General features: G+C 32.0%; 1 protein-coding gene across 5 annotated transcripts in view; it reads right to left on the bottom strand.

Moving 5' to 3' along the window:
* LOC139493413 (uncharacterized) overlaps positions 1 to 17,540 on the bottom strand; it is a 32,052-nt gene extending 14,512 nt beyond the window's left edge. Inside the window, exons 1-4 of one of the 5 annotated variants that reach the window (XM_071281805.1) lie at positions 17,417 to 17,540; positions 16,591 to 16,719; positions 2,156 to 2,253; positions 1,453 to 1,490 (exon numbers count right to left, since the gene is read on the bottom strand). The gene's annotated coding sequence lies outside the window, so the exon portion shown is untranslated. Of the gene's footprint in view, positions 1 to 1,452; positions 1,722 to 2,155; positions 2,254 to 16,590; positions 16,754 to 17,416 lie in introns of those variants that run through there. The other 4 variants (XM_071281804.1, XM_071281806.1, XR_011656998.1 and 1 more) reach the window with 4 other exon arrangements.
* Positions 17,541 to 19,832: the final 2,292 nt, after the last annotated feature.

Below are 19,832 nucleotides of genomic sequence, written 5' to 3'. Positions count from 1 at the left end.
AACATCTGAAGGTACCAATGAAGGGAAATCAGCAACCTCAAACTGATTTCTTGTATTAAAGATCCCAGCAGGAGTCCATTGCTATATGGCAAGGATCTCCCTTTCCTGGAACCACTTGTGGAATTGGTTTGAGATATATGTTGTTTTCCTCTGCAATTTGCATTAACTTTTGAGCATACGTTTTCTTCAACCCAAGCAACACCTGTGCCTGTGCCGAGCTTATTTGTTAGTAGCATAATGAGGTCCAACACTTGGATAAAATATAAAGGAAAAAACTCATCACTTAAGAATCAAATAGTAGATCAGGAATGAAAACTGCATGTTTACTTAAACTTTCAAGGAATATGAAAAAAATGATAATTTGTCTATGTTAATTTGTTTCATCATCTTTGGAGCTTTTAATTATTTATAATCACTGAAATCATATTAGGGAATTTGTAGAATACTAATTAAAATTATCAGTGATTATGTGAAATCACTGGTAATTTTCAGGGAATCTGTATAATCTCTAATGATTTTAGTGATTCTACATAATCCCTGAAAAATCAGGGATTCTGCATAATCACTGATTATACAAATTCACTGTAACATATATACGCCAGACGCGCGTTTCGTCTACAAAAGACTCGTCAGTGACGCTCGAATAAAAAAAAAATTGAAAAAAGCCAAATAAAGTACGAAGTTGAAGAGCATTGAGATTCAAAATTCCTAAAAGTGTTGCCAAATACAGCTAAGGTAATCTATGCCTGAGGTAGAACAGCCTTAGTATTTCAAAAAATTCAAAATGTAAACAGTTAATTTATAGATATAACAATATCAATGATAATTCATGTCAGCACAAAAAGTGCTGACTACTGGGCTTGTGATACCCTCGAGGAAATAAATCTCCACTAGCAGAGGCATCGACCAAAGATTTAATGACTGGAGAATTTCAGAAAAAGGTATCAAAAGTTCACATGAATAATTTTAGTGCTTATCTGTATATTATGAACATTCATTACTATATAAAGTTTATAAATAAAGTGTATTTACTCTCAATTCTAAGTTTACTAATCGATCCATGGTGGTCATTGATATAGTATACCGACCTTCTCTATTTAATAAACTCTGTGACCGCCGTGGATAGTAAACTTGAAAATGATAACAGATGAAAATACACTTTATTCGTAGTATATGTATGTTCAAAGTATACAGAAAAACGCAAACCGGAAGTCTAATCTGACTTAAAATTTCGTCGAATGACGGGACAATATCCGGATGCCTTTTTTCTTGTTTTTCTCCCAAAATAACTCAATCTGAATAATTATATGAATAGATGACAAATGCGACTATGCACTGTACCTATAGGACACAGAAGCGTGTTGCTTAATTTATTGTGGAAAGAAGAGAAGCGACACACAAAATGAGGTCTTCTCGTTTAATAGTATAGATACATTTAAAGTTAACACTTACGCATTCAAGACAGTTCCTCAGATAGTTCCTCTTATTTCCTGTCAATGAAGTTGAATCATGCTTTATTGCCGTTACGAAATATTTATGCAGAAGGTATCTATTTTTACTTTCTTTGCAATATGTTCTGCCATCTACACAAATTCTAAAGCAGTTTTACGTTTCGTACGTTATTAAAATGACTTTCTCCTGCATAAATTGATAAACAAATTTTCAATGTGTTTAAATTGTATCACAGTTATCTGCCCTTTTTTTATTTTCATAGGTAGAATAGATTTAACACGACTGAACAGTATCGATTGCATATTTCAGATGTTAACTATTTGCTAGACTATTATTCTTCGCATGCCATGCGTGATAAACAACAACATACACAATTTAATCCTGGTATCTATGATGAGTTTATGCATCATAAAAACATGATTAAACTTAAAAGAACTATATATAGTATATTTTTAAATTTGTGTTCAAATAGGATGTTAGAAATTTTTCCACGCCAATGAAATATATGTGTGGTTCATGAATTAATGCATTCGTTAATCAATACAGTGATTCGAATACATATACAAAACGACCCATTACACTGGATTTTTTTCAACAATAAAGGCAACAGTAGTATACCGCTGTTCAAAAGTCAAATTAGTAGTATTTTCTTATGTTTGTACTAGATAAATATGTAAGAAACCCATTTAGACGAGGTACTCACATAAACCTGGATATCTCTTGGCTTGTCACAAATATCAACTCATTCACTGTTACATGACATTCTAATCTTTAAGGATAACATACTCGCATCAATTTAAGCTATAACCGTATACCCACAATATAAAAACATTCATTTTTGTTATATCAACAGCATCATCATTTTATATTTTGTAATTATAATTCATATTGCCTTAGCTGTATTTGGCAAAACTTTTAGATATTTTGGTCCTCAATGCTCTTCAACTTCGTGGTTTATTTGGCCTTTTTAACTTTTTGGATTCGACCGTCACTGATGAGTCTTTTGTAGACGAAACGCGCGTCTGGCGTATATACAAAATTTAGTCCTTGATATCTATGATGAGTTTATCATACTGTATACTACAAAAATTAGGAATTTTGGAAACATATTTCATAAAATAAGATTAAACTCATTCTAACAGACTTTTATCATTTGTTGTCCTGTGTTGTTACACTATTATTCCAGGTTAGGGGAGGGATGCTCGCTCAAAGAAATATTTAATTCCGTACACTCATAATCTAATGATTGATGTTTGTTTCAGCCCGGCATAACTATGTTTTCTTTTTACTGTGACTCGACATAGGTGTTGCTGCTGACCTTTACCTGAACCTATTTTTCAACCAGATTGTAAAATTGACCATACAATTTTGACATTTAAATTGGCCACTTGGTATTGATAAAGTCGATGAATAGGTAATCACTCATGCGTTTATCGTCGTCCTTGATTCTATCCCATCACATAACCTGTTTCATTGTCACTGTTGTGATATAACTAAGATATGTTTTTCAAAAGTTATCCATGTGACATTCAGGCTTCAAGATTTAACTCTGTTTAATAACATAACATGTCTACAGTTTAAATTAAAATATATGGTATAAAAAACGTATGGCCACAATATGCGAACTTATTTCATATAAACCTGCTGATTTTTTTTAAATTTCAGTTCCCCATGTTTTTCTTTCGAAAATCATAAAACAAGTAAATTGAAATACATGTATTTCTTGAAGGCATTGACCATTCAATTGCCAGAGAAATAAAAAATAAATTAGAAAAAAATTAGAGATTTTTATTTTACTGTCATTTAAAATTTTTAGGTGCGAGCAAGCCAGAATATGAATATATATTCTTTTTGCTTGCAGGGTATTTAATTGAATGTCATCAATTCAATCGATTTATGACTTTGAACAGCGGTATATTACTGTTGCCTTTATATGCACTTCATTTCCTCTTAATGTTTTCATAGCTAAATACTATGAATGCTTGATTACTGTTGTACTTTTATAATTTCCATAATTTCCAGGATTAATAAACACGGAAACTTATAACTTCATTTAGACATTGGTTCAATACTAATTCACATTAGCCTTGTAAAAAAGTATTTATGCATAGAGCAATATCAAAATAATAAATGAATACAGTGTTTTATTCTTTTATTCATTCATTTATTTATTGACATTGATATTTGATATCCTATCAAGTATTTCGTATTTGAAGTAATTTTAATATATTTTCCTTATTCTAGTAACTTTTTGGAATATTTTGTTATATTTTTCAAGATTATTTTAGACCACAGTATTCTGTTTAAATTCCTATGATATATATCACAATTAAAGAGATTCAGAGTCTTTATATTAGATTAATAATTTTATATTTGTTTTATTATTCCCTGTATCAAATTCAAATTAATTACATGTATCCTCACTTAACAAATTGTTTTTGGAATATATCATTTTACTTCATCACTTGATTTTACTATATTCAGTTTTCAGTTTTTATCTCATTTCCCATTATATATGTCCCAATTAAAAAATATTAGAACCACCATTTATAATGATTATTTACATTATCACATTCAATAAATTTCTTTTGTTACAAGGCATAACGAGTACCGTTACGCGTAGTAATTTGCACGTGTGGATTTGCCCGTGCATACTAAACGGGAATTTAAATCATTCGACGGTTCGCATTCAACCAGTCTAGACGTTTACAATGTAATTACTGCTATGGTCTGTTTTACTTTTTTATTCCTTTGTGTCTGACGAGTAAATACAAAGTTCTCCTGAACGTGCATGTGCAAGAATTTATCTTAGGAGTGAAGTTGATAGTCCTACAAATAACCCTACAGCTGATGCGTTCTCGTTGTTTTCCAAGCATTTAGTCAACGCCTTAGAAAAAAAAGGAGATCTTTACACTGTTATAATAAAAATGTCCAGCCTATAAACAACCTGCAAGTAAGCCTGGTTTCAAATTCAAATTTATCAGCAATAAAAAAAAACAGTGCGAATTTAACTACCAAGTTTCCAAGGACATTGATATTTTGAAAGCCGCCATTTCGTCTGATAATCGTGACTTTGCCCTTAAATCTGTTGATAAAGTCCAACAAAATATTGCTGCTCGAAACAAAACTGTCAAGCATGGTTGGGTCACAGTTCGCGAGTATGAAGGTAACCTTATTGCTGATAATTCTGACGATGAGCGCCGTCTACGACAGACTGAAATCAGGGCTATACATAAAAACAAAGGCCAATAGTGCACTAACAACATCAAGATATAATAATGATAATAAAGATTCAGCACCGCATACTTCAGAGCAAGGAAAGGAGCATCTTCTTAAGACATCTGCTACTACTGTGGGGCCACAAGACACTAATCGTCTAACTGTCCCGAAAAAGCCAACAAGTCTAACAACAACAGCAGTTCCAAATGAGGCATTTTCTTTGATTGACTTTAATTCATGTTTAGACACATACGAGTATGAGAACGAGTTAGTACAAGTTTATAAAGTAAAAGGTCGATTTTATAATAGCTTATAATTTTGGAAAGAAAACCTGTTATTGATTTATAGTTTAAAAAATTAAGTTTTACCTGTACTTGAATCTGGCTATTTTTTTTTTAATTCAACCAGTACACCTCCTTCTGTATTTTTGAATAACAATGGATCTGCCTTTGAACATAAAGATTTTGTTAAACGTGCAATTGCAGATTTGGTATGTACAGGAGTCGCTAAGGAAGTTAGCACTGCCCTTTTTGTTGTCAATCCTTTATCGTTGTGGGGCAACTGGACTGTCAAGGAAAAGGTGATTATTGATCTTAGACACGTGAATAAATATCACGTGATATCTAAATTTAAATATGAGGGTGTTAAAGGGGACAAAACGTATGCTGCAAATACAATTTTGCATTTAAGTTTGATTTTAGACGCGGGTACCATCATATAGATATGCAATTTGAGTCACAAAAGTTTCTTGGGTTTTCAGGAGCTCAGCTTGATATATTTTATTAAAATGGTACGCCCTCTAGTAAAATATTGGCGTAGTAAAGGATTCAAAATTATTGTATATCTAGATGATGACTCGGATTTGAAGATACTGAAGAATAACGTTTTACTGTGTCAAAAGAAGTATTATCAGATTTTTGTCTGCTGGTTTCTTGCAAAATTTTGAAAAAAGTATTTGGAAGCCACAAAAAAGTTTAGATTGGCTTGGATTTGTATGTGATTTACATAGGGGTATTTTAAGCGTACCTGAACAGAAAATGTTGAATATTTTGAATTTTATTGCTTTAGTACTTGTAAAACCTGGTAATGCAACTGCAGCGGTAATTGGAAAAAGCATTGCATTATCAATCGCATTAGGTAAATTATGTAGAATTATGACAAGCCATTTACACCACTTAGTAAACAAGTACCTCTTGGGACTCTAGATTTAAGTTAGATCATATGTCCATCAAAGGGTTAAATTTGGGCATTCTTCACTAAAATCTTTACCTAATTGCATGTTAGCTACAATTCAGAGACTTCCCGAGAGGTTAGCCTATACTAATGAAAGTTCATATGCAGGCGTTGACTACCTTGAGCATTTTTCTGATCAAATTGCGCATCAGATGTAGACAAATGAAGAAAAACTCAAAAGTTCCACTTCGAGAGAACTTAATGCAGTGATTTCCGGTTCATTTCAAAAATAAATTTGTGAAACTATTTACTGATAATCAAAACGTAGCTCATATATCTGAAGTTGGCAGTATGAAACATGATTTGCACAATTTAGCTATGGAGATTTTTTATTTTGGTTAAGAAAACTCGATTTGTTTGAAAATTGAATGGATACAAAGAACTTTGAATACTACCGCGGATCAGTACAGTAAAATCTTTGATTTTCACGATTGGTCGGTGTCGCACAGAATTTTTTATTACTATAATAAAAAATGGGAACCTTTCAGCATATATCGATTTGCTAACAATAGCAATGCTAAACTCCCAAGGTATAATTCAAAGCTCTTTAACCAAAGGTATCGATGCTTTCACGTTTGATTGGTCAAGCGATAATAATTGGTTCGTGCCAACTGTATCTTTAATGGCTCACACTGTAAATCATATTCAATAATGTAAAGACAAAGGTACATTGGTTATCCCGAAGTGAAAATTGGCAGTATTTTGACACCAGCAAGTTTGTAAGTTACCCCTTCTAATTTATTCAACAGGGGACCTGCTTACAATTCGGTTTTCGCCGAAAGCAGGTTTATTTCAAATGTGCTTGTATTGAAACTTGATGCCAAAAAATAATGAATAGAATTTTGAGTGAACATTTCTTTTTGCGGACCTTGCCGCTCTTTGTTTTTATATTGAGACTGTAGATTGTACAGTGTACATGTGCTTTATATGAAGACATTGCCGCTTGTGTCACGGACCTGGCCGCGATCTTCTGTCCTTGAAGGGATATGCACATCTTTCCATCTCTCTGAGTAAGGAAAGTAAAGATATCTTTAAAGTTTCGCGCAATCCTTGTCCTCGGAGTTCAGTATTTGTGTGATTTTACTTTTTTCCATAATACCGCTTTTGCAGTTATGGATGTGACCAAAAAGAGTAAATCAGATCCCACAAACAAGAAATACGATTAATGTTTTGTTAAATTAAAACTTTAATTTGGTGCAAAAAGTACAATTTAAAGTTATTGCCAGCGGATGTATCTACAGTTTCTTACCTAACAGATTTAATACAACCAGCTTGTTCAGTGTCCATACTTAACTCTAAACTCTAAACTCAAAACTTTAATTTGGTGCAGAAAGTACAATTTAAAGTTTTTGCCGGTGATGTATCTACAGTTTCCTTGTATCTAACACATATAATACAATTAGCTTGTTTAGTGTCCATACTTAACTCTAACTTTTACGCAATTAAATGGTATCATGAACAGTTTTTATATCCAAACCTTTGTTGCAAGTTACTGTCAAACATTGTCTTAGACGGGGGAAAAAGGATTCTGACAAAACACAAACAAACGAAAGAACCAATCACAGCCGATATGATTGTAAAACTATTTAACCTGTATCATGATAAATCTAACCTGTCCAACTGTAGGTTAAATTGTATGTTATTATTAGCTTATGCTAGATTTTTAAAATACAAAGAACTCTCGCATATAAGAATGAGTGAATTAATGTTCACAATAGCAATACTGATATTTACAGACAATGTAGAATATGAATGAATGATTACTATATTTGAAAATGCCTGTACCAAGTCAGGAATATGACAGTTGTTGTCCATTCGTTTGATGTGTTTTGCCCTTTGATTAGGGACTTTCCGTTTTGAATTTTCCTCGGAGTTCAGTATTTTTGTGATTTAACTTTTTATTTGCAAGAAGCATATACATGCTATGGCAAATGAAAATATATACAATATATGACAAACAAAAGACAGCAGAGAACAGTAGTTACAGAGAATGCAACAATATTATGACAATATATGTAATATAATTTTCCAAGCTACATTTAAATAATTGCATAGTTTAACTGTAAAGTTATGATAGCAAGTACGGATATGTCGACTTGTCCTGTTAATTTTTTAAAACATTATTATGACTTGGCTTTATCTGAGTACATTTTTGGTTCTTTACTGTCCAAAAGAGATACTTTGGTATCGAGTAAATTAGATAAGCCTTTATCTTATACTAGAACCAGAGAAATTCTTCTCTAAGCTTTAAGCGCAATAGTTTTAGACAAAAAACAATTTGGTTTGCATAGTTTACGAAGCGGAGGCGCTACTCAAACCACAAATAACTGTGTTTCAGATATGCTTTTCAAAGTTCATGGTCGTTGGCGATCCAAAATGCCAAAGACGAATATGTGAAGGCTTTCTGTTTCTAAAAATCTTGGCATCTGAGATACATTCTTTCGCCTTTTGTCGACTGGATGCTGCAAACCTACATCCCATAGAATATTTGTGTTTTGTGTCATTGAGCTTTGGATAGAGAAGAAATGATTTTTGTTCGGTTGAACCCGTGAAAAAGAACATAAATAAATTTTCTTTTCGTTACAAGGCATGACGAGTACTGTTTCGCGTTGTAATTTGCACGTGTGAATTCACCCGTGCATACTAAGCAGGAATTAAAATCATTCGACGGTTCGCATTCAACCAGTCTAGACGTTTACAGTTTAGTTACTGCTAAGGTCTGTTTGACTTTTATTTTTTTTGTTTTTTAAAAACAATTTTGTTTATGAACTGTCTTTCACACATATACGCCTATGCTTATAAAATAGTATTTTCAATAGATGCACATGTACATTGTCCAATTTACAGCATGAATTTAATTTTATTTTTTCATTCATATAGTTGTGAATTGTCTGTTTCTAATATTTTGAAATTGTATTTTGTAGACTGTGCAGGCTATTGATCATACTTCTAGTGAAGAGAATTTGATAAGGACTGATATTACGTAACACCGGTCATTCTTAATTTTTGTTCACATGTTGTTATCATGTTTCGATTGTATTATCAAATGACTGAATGCTGCAAACCTACACCCCATAGAATATTTGTGTTTTGTGACGTTGGGGCTTGTATAGAAATTAAAACAAATGATTTATGTTCGGTTGAACCTGTGAAAAATATTTTTTTATCCTCACGCTATAAATTGTTTTGTGATATTTTAATTTTATTATTCACTTTATCACTATATTTGACTATATCTAATGTATTCACATTTCATTTTACAGGTAAACAGGTTAATCATCGTCATATTAGATCCAGAATTTTATAATGATTTTATTCAAAAATAACATTTATAAGCGGGAGATTTGGCTACCCATAAATCCAGGGTAAACCCAACATTTTTTTTGGTAAAATGTCCTGTACCAAGTAAGGAATATGGCAGTTGCTATCGAATAGACCGTTTCTATGTATGTTGACGTTTGATGTCGTATCGGTTCAGTGTTTTTGTTGTTTCGTTGGTTTCCTCTTCTTGTTGATGTGTTTCCCTCGGTATTCGTTTGCGACCCGACTATTGAACAGCGGTAAACCACTGTTGCCTTAACTTAACTTTTAAAGCCACAGAAACATGTTGGTTTATCTTATGTTTCCTAATTGCATTCCTTATTTTTTTTTTTACCTTTTAGATTTATTACTTAATTCCATCTGATATAAATTGAAATCCTATAAGTCATCACAGTATTTATTATGCACAAAAATCCAATTAGATCTCAAAAAAAAACTCTGCAAGGTATACTCCAAAATTATTTTAGCTTGTATGCACATGCACACCATCATGTGAAATTCACACAACACATTTTGAATGAATCATTTCTTCCTTGATTGGTTCAAGCAATATTCAAAATCGCATATTGAGAAGCAAAATCAAATAACATCTAAGAAGTGAATTAAAAAAAAAAAAATTACAATATGTTATGCACATTGAAGGCTTGATTCCAATATATTTCATACACAAAATGAAGAGATACATGAAGAAATGCATAACAAATCCATCTGCAAACTGAAACTGAAGACACCCGAATAGCTTTTCTTGTTTCACTGACAACTGGACAATACTATCACGGTATCAGGGTTCAAAATTTAAGGATTCATTTGTTATGTAAAAACAGTTTTTATTTTTATTCATATGAACATGTAGTTAAATTTTTCAATGATTTAGATTATTTGGGTCAAAATTAAATTCATCATCTGTATTGGGGACTTAAAACAATGAAAACAAATAATATGTTCTTCCCTATCAATGTTTTCATAGGATTAAACGCATTTTATCTAAAGATTATTGATGTGTAAATTGGGGCGTTTAACTCACAAACTGGATAAAAGTCCGAAGGAACTTTATGTAAAGTTTGTGAATCAGGGACCCAATTTACACATCAATAATATCTAGAAAAAAATGTGTTTAATCCACAAGGGTGTCTTACCGATTGTCCCACTTTTTCAAATTACAGCTAAAAGTATTTTAAGCAGTCACTAAACCATGAAAATGAAGTCAAGTACAATGATTAATTTATATGACAGACAGAAACTTTGTAACACAATTGATCTATATACAAAATATGGATCATCCAATTTCTTTACCCCCTGACATATAAAGCTTTACAAATAGTTTACGGTGTTGCCGTCACCGCCATCAGATTGTATTTTGTATTACTCTTGTGTAAATGGCACTTGCCATCACTGGTAAAAGCTAAACGATTGATGGAAACATCACTCCATCCACAAGCGCGTGTCTAGAGTACAGCGTAAATAGGTTTACACTTTTCTTTAAATTCCATGTTTATTTTAAAAAAGCTAAAAAAGAATTAATTAAAATTACAGTATTGATTTTTGTTTTATACGCAACATTATGGATTTAATTCATAAATGTTATATTATTTTCTCAAAAGTTCAATAATCAGATGTTATAAAGAAAAAACATATTTTATACTTTTATAAAATTTATATTTAATAATAGTTTGAAAATGCAATAATAAATGCTTATTCATTTAGCAAAACAAACAATAGATACTTAGATTGTTTAAGAACATTTTATGTTGTGGGACAATCAGAACTTTTCATGTGGGACAATCAGAACTCTAAAATTTTAAAAAGTGGAACAATCGGGAATAAACCATAATTCTTAACCAAATTTTTAATTAACAATTTTTGGTACATGACCTTTATGTGTCAAAATTATTCATGAAATTTAGTAGAATTTTGTGTTATTGTAAATTAAAAATTTTCCAAACTGTAATGTATTATCTTCTTTTTTTTCGTATGAATATAAAGAACAGAAATAATATTTATATTTTTTCAATCTCAATTTGCTTGAAACTCTTGAACATGCATCTGTATCGCGCACGAATAGATCATAATAAAAGTTACGAAAATAGTTTCGGCAACAGGATCTATCGAAGTGCAAATCAAGGGAAAAATACAAACGGACCAATTCAATTCAAGTATTTGTAGATATGCAAATCATATAATAATTATCATAGAATAACCCTAGGTGAAGAAAAACTTCAATAAAAAGTATGCTGTAAGTTAAGGTTAGGTGAATAAAAAAGGTACAGGTAGCAGTAATGAAGACTCAAACTCTACCAACAATACCAACTGGTAAATTTAAATTTCCAATTGAATGGTAAATTTTATAATCACGTTGAACAATAGGTAAAGGTAAACAGCAACACCTAAAGTTAATTCACAGTAAATCGTATTATTAAAGCTGCAGTTATTTTTATTTTACTTTAATATTGTTTTCCATTTGGTTTTCTAGGGACCTTTTATACGATAAGAGGTTTGATCATAGATATAAACAATCAATTATAGCAGAACATTTATACATAACTGTATGATCATGATAATGTTAAGTTTCTATATCAATTACCTCTTTTCTTATCAAAGAGTACATGCGTATCATTTATTAAAACAATTTTATTGCAATACGAATAAAAGGAGATAGAGATGTAGGTCCATGGAAGGGAAACCCAACTACTCAAAAAGCAAACGACAGATAGATGTCAATATAAAATTTATACAAAATGGCAGGTTCAAAATTACCCCCCCCCCCCCTAATTTCAAGAAATTGGGATCATAAACTTGTACTGTATGAGATCTATCATCAGCACCATTAATATTTAGTTATAACATAAGACACCAACTAAAGTGATTTCTGACATGAGACTGGCACGTGAACACATGACGAGACGCAACTACATATATACACTTAAGAGTTTTAGTACCACGTTCACTGTTTGTATGATATGTATATGGATTATTGTTTTAATTTTCAATGTGAGATTAAGACTCGAGACACAGGTGCACTACTTATTGCGGACCTGTTTCTGTATTGTTATGGGTTAAAAGTTATGACAAATCAGCAAAGACCCTTCGAAACAACATCTGGTACAAAAATTTAATAATACTTTTATATATTTGGATGATATATTGGCTCTCAATAATGACGATTTCAGTATGTACACTAAAAATATTTATCCTGTTGAACTAACTTTAAATTTTATCATCGGTACATCATTCGTAAATATAAATCAACATGCAGACATTTTATACGTTCAGGTATTTCACACCCAATCTTTTATGGCAATATTCTTTACAAAGCAAACAAAATGTCGGCATTCACATAAAAAGCTTACAAAACTTTTAAACAGACTAGTTAAGAAGAGATAAAGTTACGATACTGTTGTCAGGTCATTAAAGATGGCATATTTTGGTTTTAATGTTGATTCACTTATAGGGTCTTAGCATCAGAAATAACACTTTTATTCTGAAACCATTTGTTGGCACGACACGGGTTATGTTCTTCTCATATATTTAATGATGGTATGATACTAAACCACTAACGGGAGGGATCGTGCTTGGTATTCATATCATGAAGACATAATCTTTCAATCAATTTAATTGAGGTCTGGAGCTGGCATGTCAGTCACTGCTAGTAGTCCTTTGTTTATTGTATCGTTGTCATTTTGCTTAGTTTCTTTTGTAACCTATTCTGACAGCGCACTCGGAATTCGTTTAAACTGCATTTCACTTTGTGTATTGGCTGTGTGGTTGTTTTTCGACATTGGCTAGAGGTATGAGGGAGGGTTCAGATCTCACAAAACATGGCAGGAGCCTCTGGCTTTGTTAGTCTTGTATGATTTTTAATTTTAGTTTATTTATATATTCGGAGTTAAGTATGACGTCCATTATCACTGTACTAGTACACATTTTTATTTAGGAGCCAGCTGAAGCACGCCTCCGGATGCGGGATTTTCTCACTGTGTTGAAGAACCATTGGTGGCCTTCGGCTGTTTCTTGCTCTTTGGTCGGGTTGTTGTCTCTTTGACACATTTCCCATTCCCATACTCAATTTTATTTCGTTTGATTATTATTTTGGAGTCATACTATCTGAACACATAATGTTGCTTGAATCTATAAATGATAAGAAATATCTACTAACAATCATATACTTATACATATACACATATATATAAAAACTATCAAAATTGAAAACAATTTGACTAGCAGTTCGAACAACGGATGTTCTTAAACCCTGCTGATTGCCATTGGTGATTGCCAAATAAACGGATCACTAGATGTAACAAAATGGATCTCAATTATTAATCTTATACCAAACAGAAAACCATTAACTTGTGGAAAAGATAGTATACCGCAAACAAAAGGTGCGAAAATTAGTACACTATATCCGGATTTCGACAATTAATGTCTCTTTGAACCAGTATTTGGAAGGCTATATAATTTACCTCAATTCAGAATAAACTTTTAAATTTTGAAGAGTCGAAATAGGATAAACGAATCATATAAACCCGAAGTCAAATATAATACAAGCCCAAACAAAAAAATATAAAAAAGTCTATAATAGCGTTTGATAAAACCGCAAAATTCTGTGAAGAGTACCAATATACAGTCGGGCAATAAATTAAGAACTTACAGAAAATTAAGAAAAAAATACAAGATTTATTACTAGCTGTCATGACCTTGAAATTAAAGAATGGTGCATGTTTGTATAACAAGCTGAAGACACAAAGTGTAAGCTACATGTATGTAAGAACACTGTTGAAAAATTAAATGTCCTGTTTTAATAAAAGATACAAGATCTCAACATCTGTCTAGTGTTAATTCTAGATTGTTTCAAAGTAATTTAATGAGTGAAATTTGTTTAGATTCTTTCGTCTGAAGATATATTTATTACTTTAAACTTATCTAAATTATTGCATTCACTTTTTGAAGAACGAAAGAAACTTCTAGAAAATACCAATATAGTTTGAAAAAATAGAAAATATATTAAAATCAATCAGGTGTTGTCTCTCATAGGCCTAGGTCTATATATTGATTAAGAATAGTAATTTCCCAAGGTTACAGTGGCTTCATAAGACTTCATGTTTTGTAAATGAAATTGTTTATAATTATGTTACTTTGTTTATATTTGTATATGTTAAAGGCATTTTCTAAATTTAGGCATTTTGTAAAATGACTGAAATTTTTAGGCATTTTCTAAAATGCCTGCATGATCTAGGCATTTTACAAATTGACTGTTTTTTTCAGGCATTTCATAAAATGTCTGAAAAAATTGTAAGGCCTTTTACAAAGTGCCTAAAAGACTAAAACTGAATGGAATGTACTCAAAATTTAACGACTGGAAATATCAAATAGATAATTTTATTCTACCATGAAATATAGCATGCAATTTAAATAGTTACAGTTTTATAATAGTAATTAAATCATTTACATTAACACTGAAGATGACAATTATTTGTTGCTACGTGTAATGTTTGGATGACAGCGACTGTTAAACATTTGTCCTGACTTTTTGCAAAGACAACGTTTAGTGTTACAGCTAGGGTTACCACAAGCACTACATCCACGTTTTGTGTAACCCTGAGCATCACACAAAGAAACTTTACCGACAGCCTTTTTAAAGGATATTTCATTATAAAAATTTTGAATAGCAATAAAGTTACTGTTAGACAGTTCAAACTGATTCCTGGTGTAAAGTCCACGTAGTATTCCATCTTTAATTCGCAGTTGATAACCATGTTCTTTCCAGTAACAACAGCCATAAAATCAACAACTAACACGTTTGCTCCTACATCCACCTCTGTCAAAATTCTTTCTGATAGATTTCTCATCCTTACAGCTTGTTTTGTCATGGAGTCTGATGCAAGCTTTCTTTCATTTCTGATAACCTCTTCATTTGAACACAGATGACAAGTAATAGTATCAGACATGTTTTCTTTTGAACACAGCTCATGTATGTATTTTTACACAAGTCGAACACTGGATATTCGAAAAACATGGATTTTCACACACGGCACACACATGAACATCTAGTTCTGTTTCCTGAAATTCGGATAGATTCAATGCTGCATTAGGCTGGCTAACCTCGTCCTGCTCGTTTGGCTAATCAGAGTTTAACTCATTTGGCTTGTCATTGCTTATCTAATTTGGCTTATCAGAGCTTTGAAGATGCTAAATCAGATCTGCCTCAGTCTGTAAAGACCCAAGAATCTCTTGAGGTAGTGATGATGACAATAGTCCTATCTTACCATCACAGCCAAACATTTACCTTCATATATTTCATATTTACACAATTTGCCTGAAATCATTTAACAGACCAGGCAATTTGTGAAATTTTCGTTAAAAATTTCAGGCATTTTACAAAATGACTAGGTTTTTTTAGGCATTTTGTAAAATGCTTGTCAACTTTAGGCATTTTAGAAAATGCCTAAAAATTCAGTCATTTTACAAAATGCCTAAATTTTGAAAATGCCTGTAACATGTTTTTGTGTCAATGTTCTTAAAATCATGCTTATCATTTGATCAGATAGACGATAGGACAAAAATAGAAATATAGGTAATAAATGATCTTAAATTCAGTGTACCATATACAGATAAGGAACTATCCACTATTTTACAAGACGAAGTGGATGTTGACAATTATAGTCAATCGTACGGCTTTCAACGATGAGAAAAACCCATACCATATAGTAGGCAATAAAAGGACCCGACATGAAGAATATGGAACAATCCAATTTAGAAAACTATCGGTTTAATAAAATTGAGAATTAATGATTATTCATGGACTTTTTTTTAGTAAATTATGGTCATCGAGAATTTGTCATGCATATTGATAAAATTGAGAATGGAAATGTGGAATGTGTCAAAGAGACAACAACCCGACCAAAAAGGAGAAAACACCCCCCAATGAATATGCAAAACAACGAGAAATCCCGCACCCGGATTCTCAACCATGAAAATGCTATCAATGACGTTATATCTTCAATTTAGATAGTACAACGAAACTACAAATAAATTTTCTTAACATTCACATGTACAGTAAACTCCATTAACCTTCGAACTGAACAAGTTTCTTATTGTTTCATTTGTATCAATGAAGTCAATGAATATTACAGAGTGAAAAAATGCATGTTTGAGAAATTTTAGAATACTGATTATATGATTTCTTCCTTTAAAAATGTTTTTATTTTAAGAAGAAGCTTAGAAATGCTGTTAACGCATGACTTCGCAAGATAAAACAAATTTGTCTTCCGGGATGAAAATATGTTTTAGTTTTTTTAAGAAAGTTGTCATTCAATTTCAACTTAACCTCAAGATGTGAGTAGGTACTTCTAGAAAACTATGTGCACTCACCTACTATATGTGTGACTGTGTCGATGTATTTACTGTTCTTTTTATTTTTTTCTATTGTCTATTATGCCTGAATATGTATCTTCTATGCATGTGTCCACACACTACATATTTGCAATCAGTAAAATGTATCTACATGAACAAACTTGGATTTCAACATCCTGTTTATGTGAATTAATGCGTGACTGGATTTTGATTCTTTAAAATACAATTTCCTCGTATTCTTCTTGTTGTTTTGTGTTTTAACTAGTTATCCATTTAGATAAAATGTCTTTATTTTAATTTAAAAAGCACTTTACGCCAATATGGGTCATTGACTTAGAATAAAATTGAGAATAGAATAAAACTTAGTAAAATTGAATAAAACATACTTTGTTAGTCTTGTATTATTTTCATTTTAGTTTCTTGTGTACAATTTGGAAATTAGTATGGCGTTCATTATCACTGAACTAGTATAAATTTGTTTAGGGGCCAGTTGAAGGACGCCTCCGGGTGCGGGAATTTCTCGCTACATTGAAGACCTGTTGGTGACCTTCTGCTGGTTTTTTTTATGGTCGGGTTGTTGTCTCTTTGGCACATTCCCCATTTCTATTCTCAATTTTATTTAGTAATATTGCAAACAATGCAGATAAACAACTTACAATTATATTGTTTTTATGTTGTTGTTTTTTTCTCCCTCTCTTTATACAACTAAACAGATTGGAATATTTTTTGAAATCTACCTGCTCTCCGTCTTTGTGACCGTTTTTTTTTTTTATATAAAAAGGAGTCTAATTTATTAGTATCCTGTTTTGTGTTATAAAGAATTAAAAAAAAACCGTTATCTTACCAATTCGATAGTGTATATATTCCACGGAAGTGATATATAATAATAGCTCATTTGCACTGATTGCTAGCGACGCCTTTTTTGTTTAGTTTAGTGAAGAGTTTAATCATTAGCAAGGATGTGGAATGAGTCGAAGAACAGTTTCTGTCAGAAGATATGGTTAGAAAGAAAAAACGCAATTAATTCAATCAAGGTCAAGGATTTGTATAGACTGTATTATACAAAATTAATCCTTGATATAATAGACATGTGAAGAAGTAAAAGCCACATGAAATTTTATTCATAGTCATAGAATTTATAAAGTGTTCATGCCTTTGTGCATGAATTGTGATCTTTTTATGCATATGTAAATAAGAATTGTGCGAAAGACGGTCCTACGATTTACAGAAAAGAGTGACGATTTACAGAAAAGAACAGAAAATGACCGAAAGGACAGAACAGGACCAAAACGAAAAGAAAAGTACTGAAAAGGAGCAGAAAAGAGCATACATGAAAATTATGTATTTATTGAATATTTATACACACACGAAATTTTGATATTGTTAGCAATGCCTCGTTATAAACGGGCGCACAACTCGAACTTTAATAGATTGAACATTTTATAGGGAAAAGTGGACACACAAAAAAAGAGACAGTATTACTTGGTTTTTAATTAAAAAAAATAATGTATATATGTTCACAACATCGTTTTTGTGTGTAAATCTCATTACATAAACTGCTTGATAAATGAATTAGGTATTGACAATTCACTTGTAAACTCAACATATACCCTCACGACACTTACCAAAGAGGAAATCCTTGATAATCATAGGTCTGTTCTATGTTCCTTTGGAATTTCAACCAAAGATGAAGAACTGGATTTTCCATCACTGTATTAGATACCTAAACTACATAAGTGTCCTTACAAACAACGGTATATTGCTGGGTCTTCCAAGTGCTCCACGAGACCTCTTTCTCAATTATTAACATCTATTTTATCAGAAATTAAAGCCGGGCTTCAAAGTTATTGTGAAACTGCATATTCTAGAGGTGGCGTGAATCAGATGTGGATACTAAAAAATTCCAAAGATCTTTTAGAGTACATACAATCTAAGACTTTCTCATCTTGCAATAGTTTTAAAACATTTGACTTTTCTACACTTTACACAAGTATTCCCCATTTCAAACTAAAAGACAAATTGAAAGAATTGGTATTGCTTTGTTTCATAAAAAAGGAATGGCGAACGTAGACACACTTATCTTGTCTTGGGGAGGGATACATCCTACTTTGTAAAGAATCACTCTGATTCAAACAAAAAATTCTCTGAAACTGACATTATCAAAATGCTTGATTTCTTGATTTACAACATATTTGTTACGTTTGGAGGACGTGTTTTTCAAAAGACTGTTGGAATTCAAATGGGAACCAATTGTGCCCCTCTTCTTGCCGACTTGTTTATATTATTATGAGACTGACTTCATACAGGAACTTCTTAGGAAGAAAGATAAGAAGCTAGCAATATCCTTTAACTTTACGTCCTGCTATAAAGATGATGTTCTCTCACTAAATAATACAAAATTTGGTGACTATGTTGAACGAATTTATCCCATCGAACTAGAGATAAAGGATACTACAGATACAGAAGTCTGCCTCATATCTTGACTTACATCTAGAAATTGACAATGAGGGTCGGTTGAAAACAAAACTTTACGACAAAAGAGATGATTTCAGCTTCCCAATTGTGAACTTTTACATTTCTATGTCGCAACATTCCAGCAGCGCCTGTATACGGAGTATATATTCAAATTGGTACGATATTCCCGGGCTTGTATTTCCTATCATGATTTCCTTGATAGAGGGTTGCTGCTCACAAGGAAGCTAATAAACCAAGAGTTCCAAATGGTGAAGTTGAAATCATCCCTTCGTAAATTTTACGGACGCCATCACGAGTTTGTTGACCGTTATGGCATAACCGTTTCACAGATGATATCGGATATGTTCCTTATGTCGTAACTGCAATACCCGTCCATTTTCACGAATATGACCTACCGAATTAGACTGTTTACCGGATTTATAATAACATAAGCAACACGACGGGTGCCAGATGTGGAGCAGGATCTGCTCACCCTTCCGGAGCACCTGGGATTACCCCCAGTTTTTAGTGGGGTTCGTGTTGCGTAGTCTTTAGTTTTCTATCTTGTGTCTTGTGTGCTATTATTTGTCTTTTTATTTGTTAGCCATGGCTTGTCATTTTATTTTCATTGTATGAGTTTGACTGTCCCTCTGGTATCTTTCGCCCCTGTTTTCAAGTAATCATTCATACACTACGAAATAAATCACTCCTGTTATACTCAATAAAACAACAAATTTCTTTTGATGAAAACTTCTAAGACTTTGTTCGTATAGTATCGAAATACAATATTATTTTAATAAAAACAT

Source organism: Mytilus edulis, chromosome 10 (genome assembly GCF_963676685.1).
Source record: "Mytilus edulis chromosome 10, xbMytEdul2.2, whole genome shotgun sequence".
Taxonomy (NCBI): Eukaryota; Metazoa; Mollusca; class Bivalvia; order Mytilida; family Mytilidae; genus Mytilus; species Mytilus edulis.
This window is presented reverse-complemented; position numbering and strand designations above follow the sequence as displayed.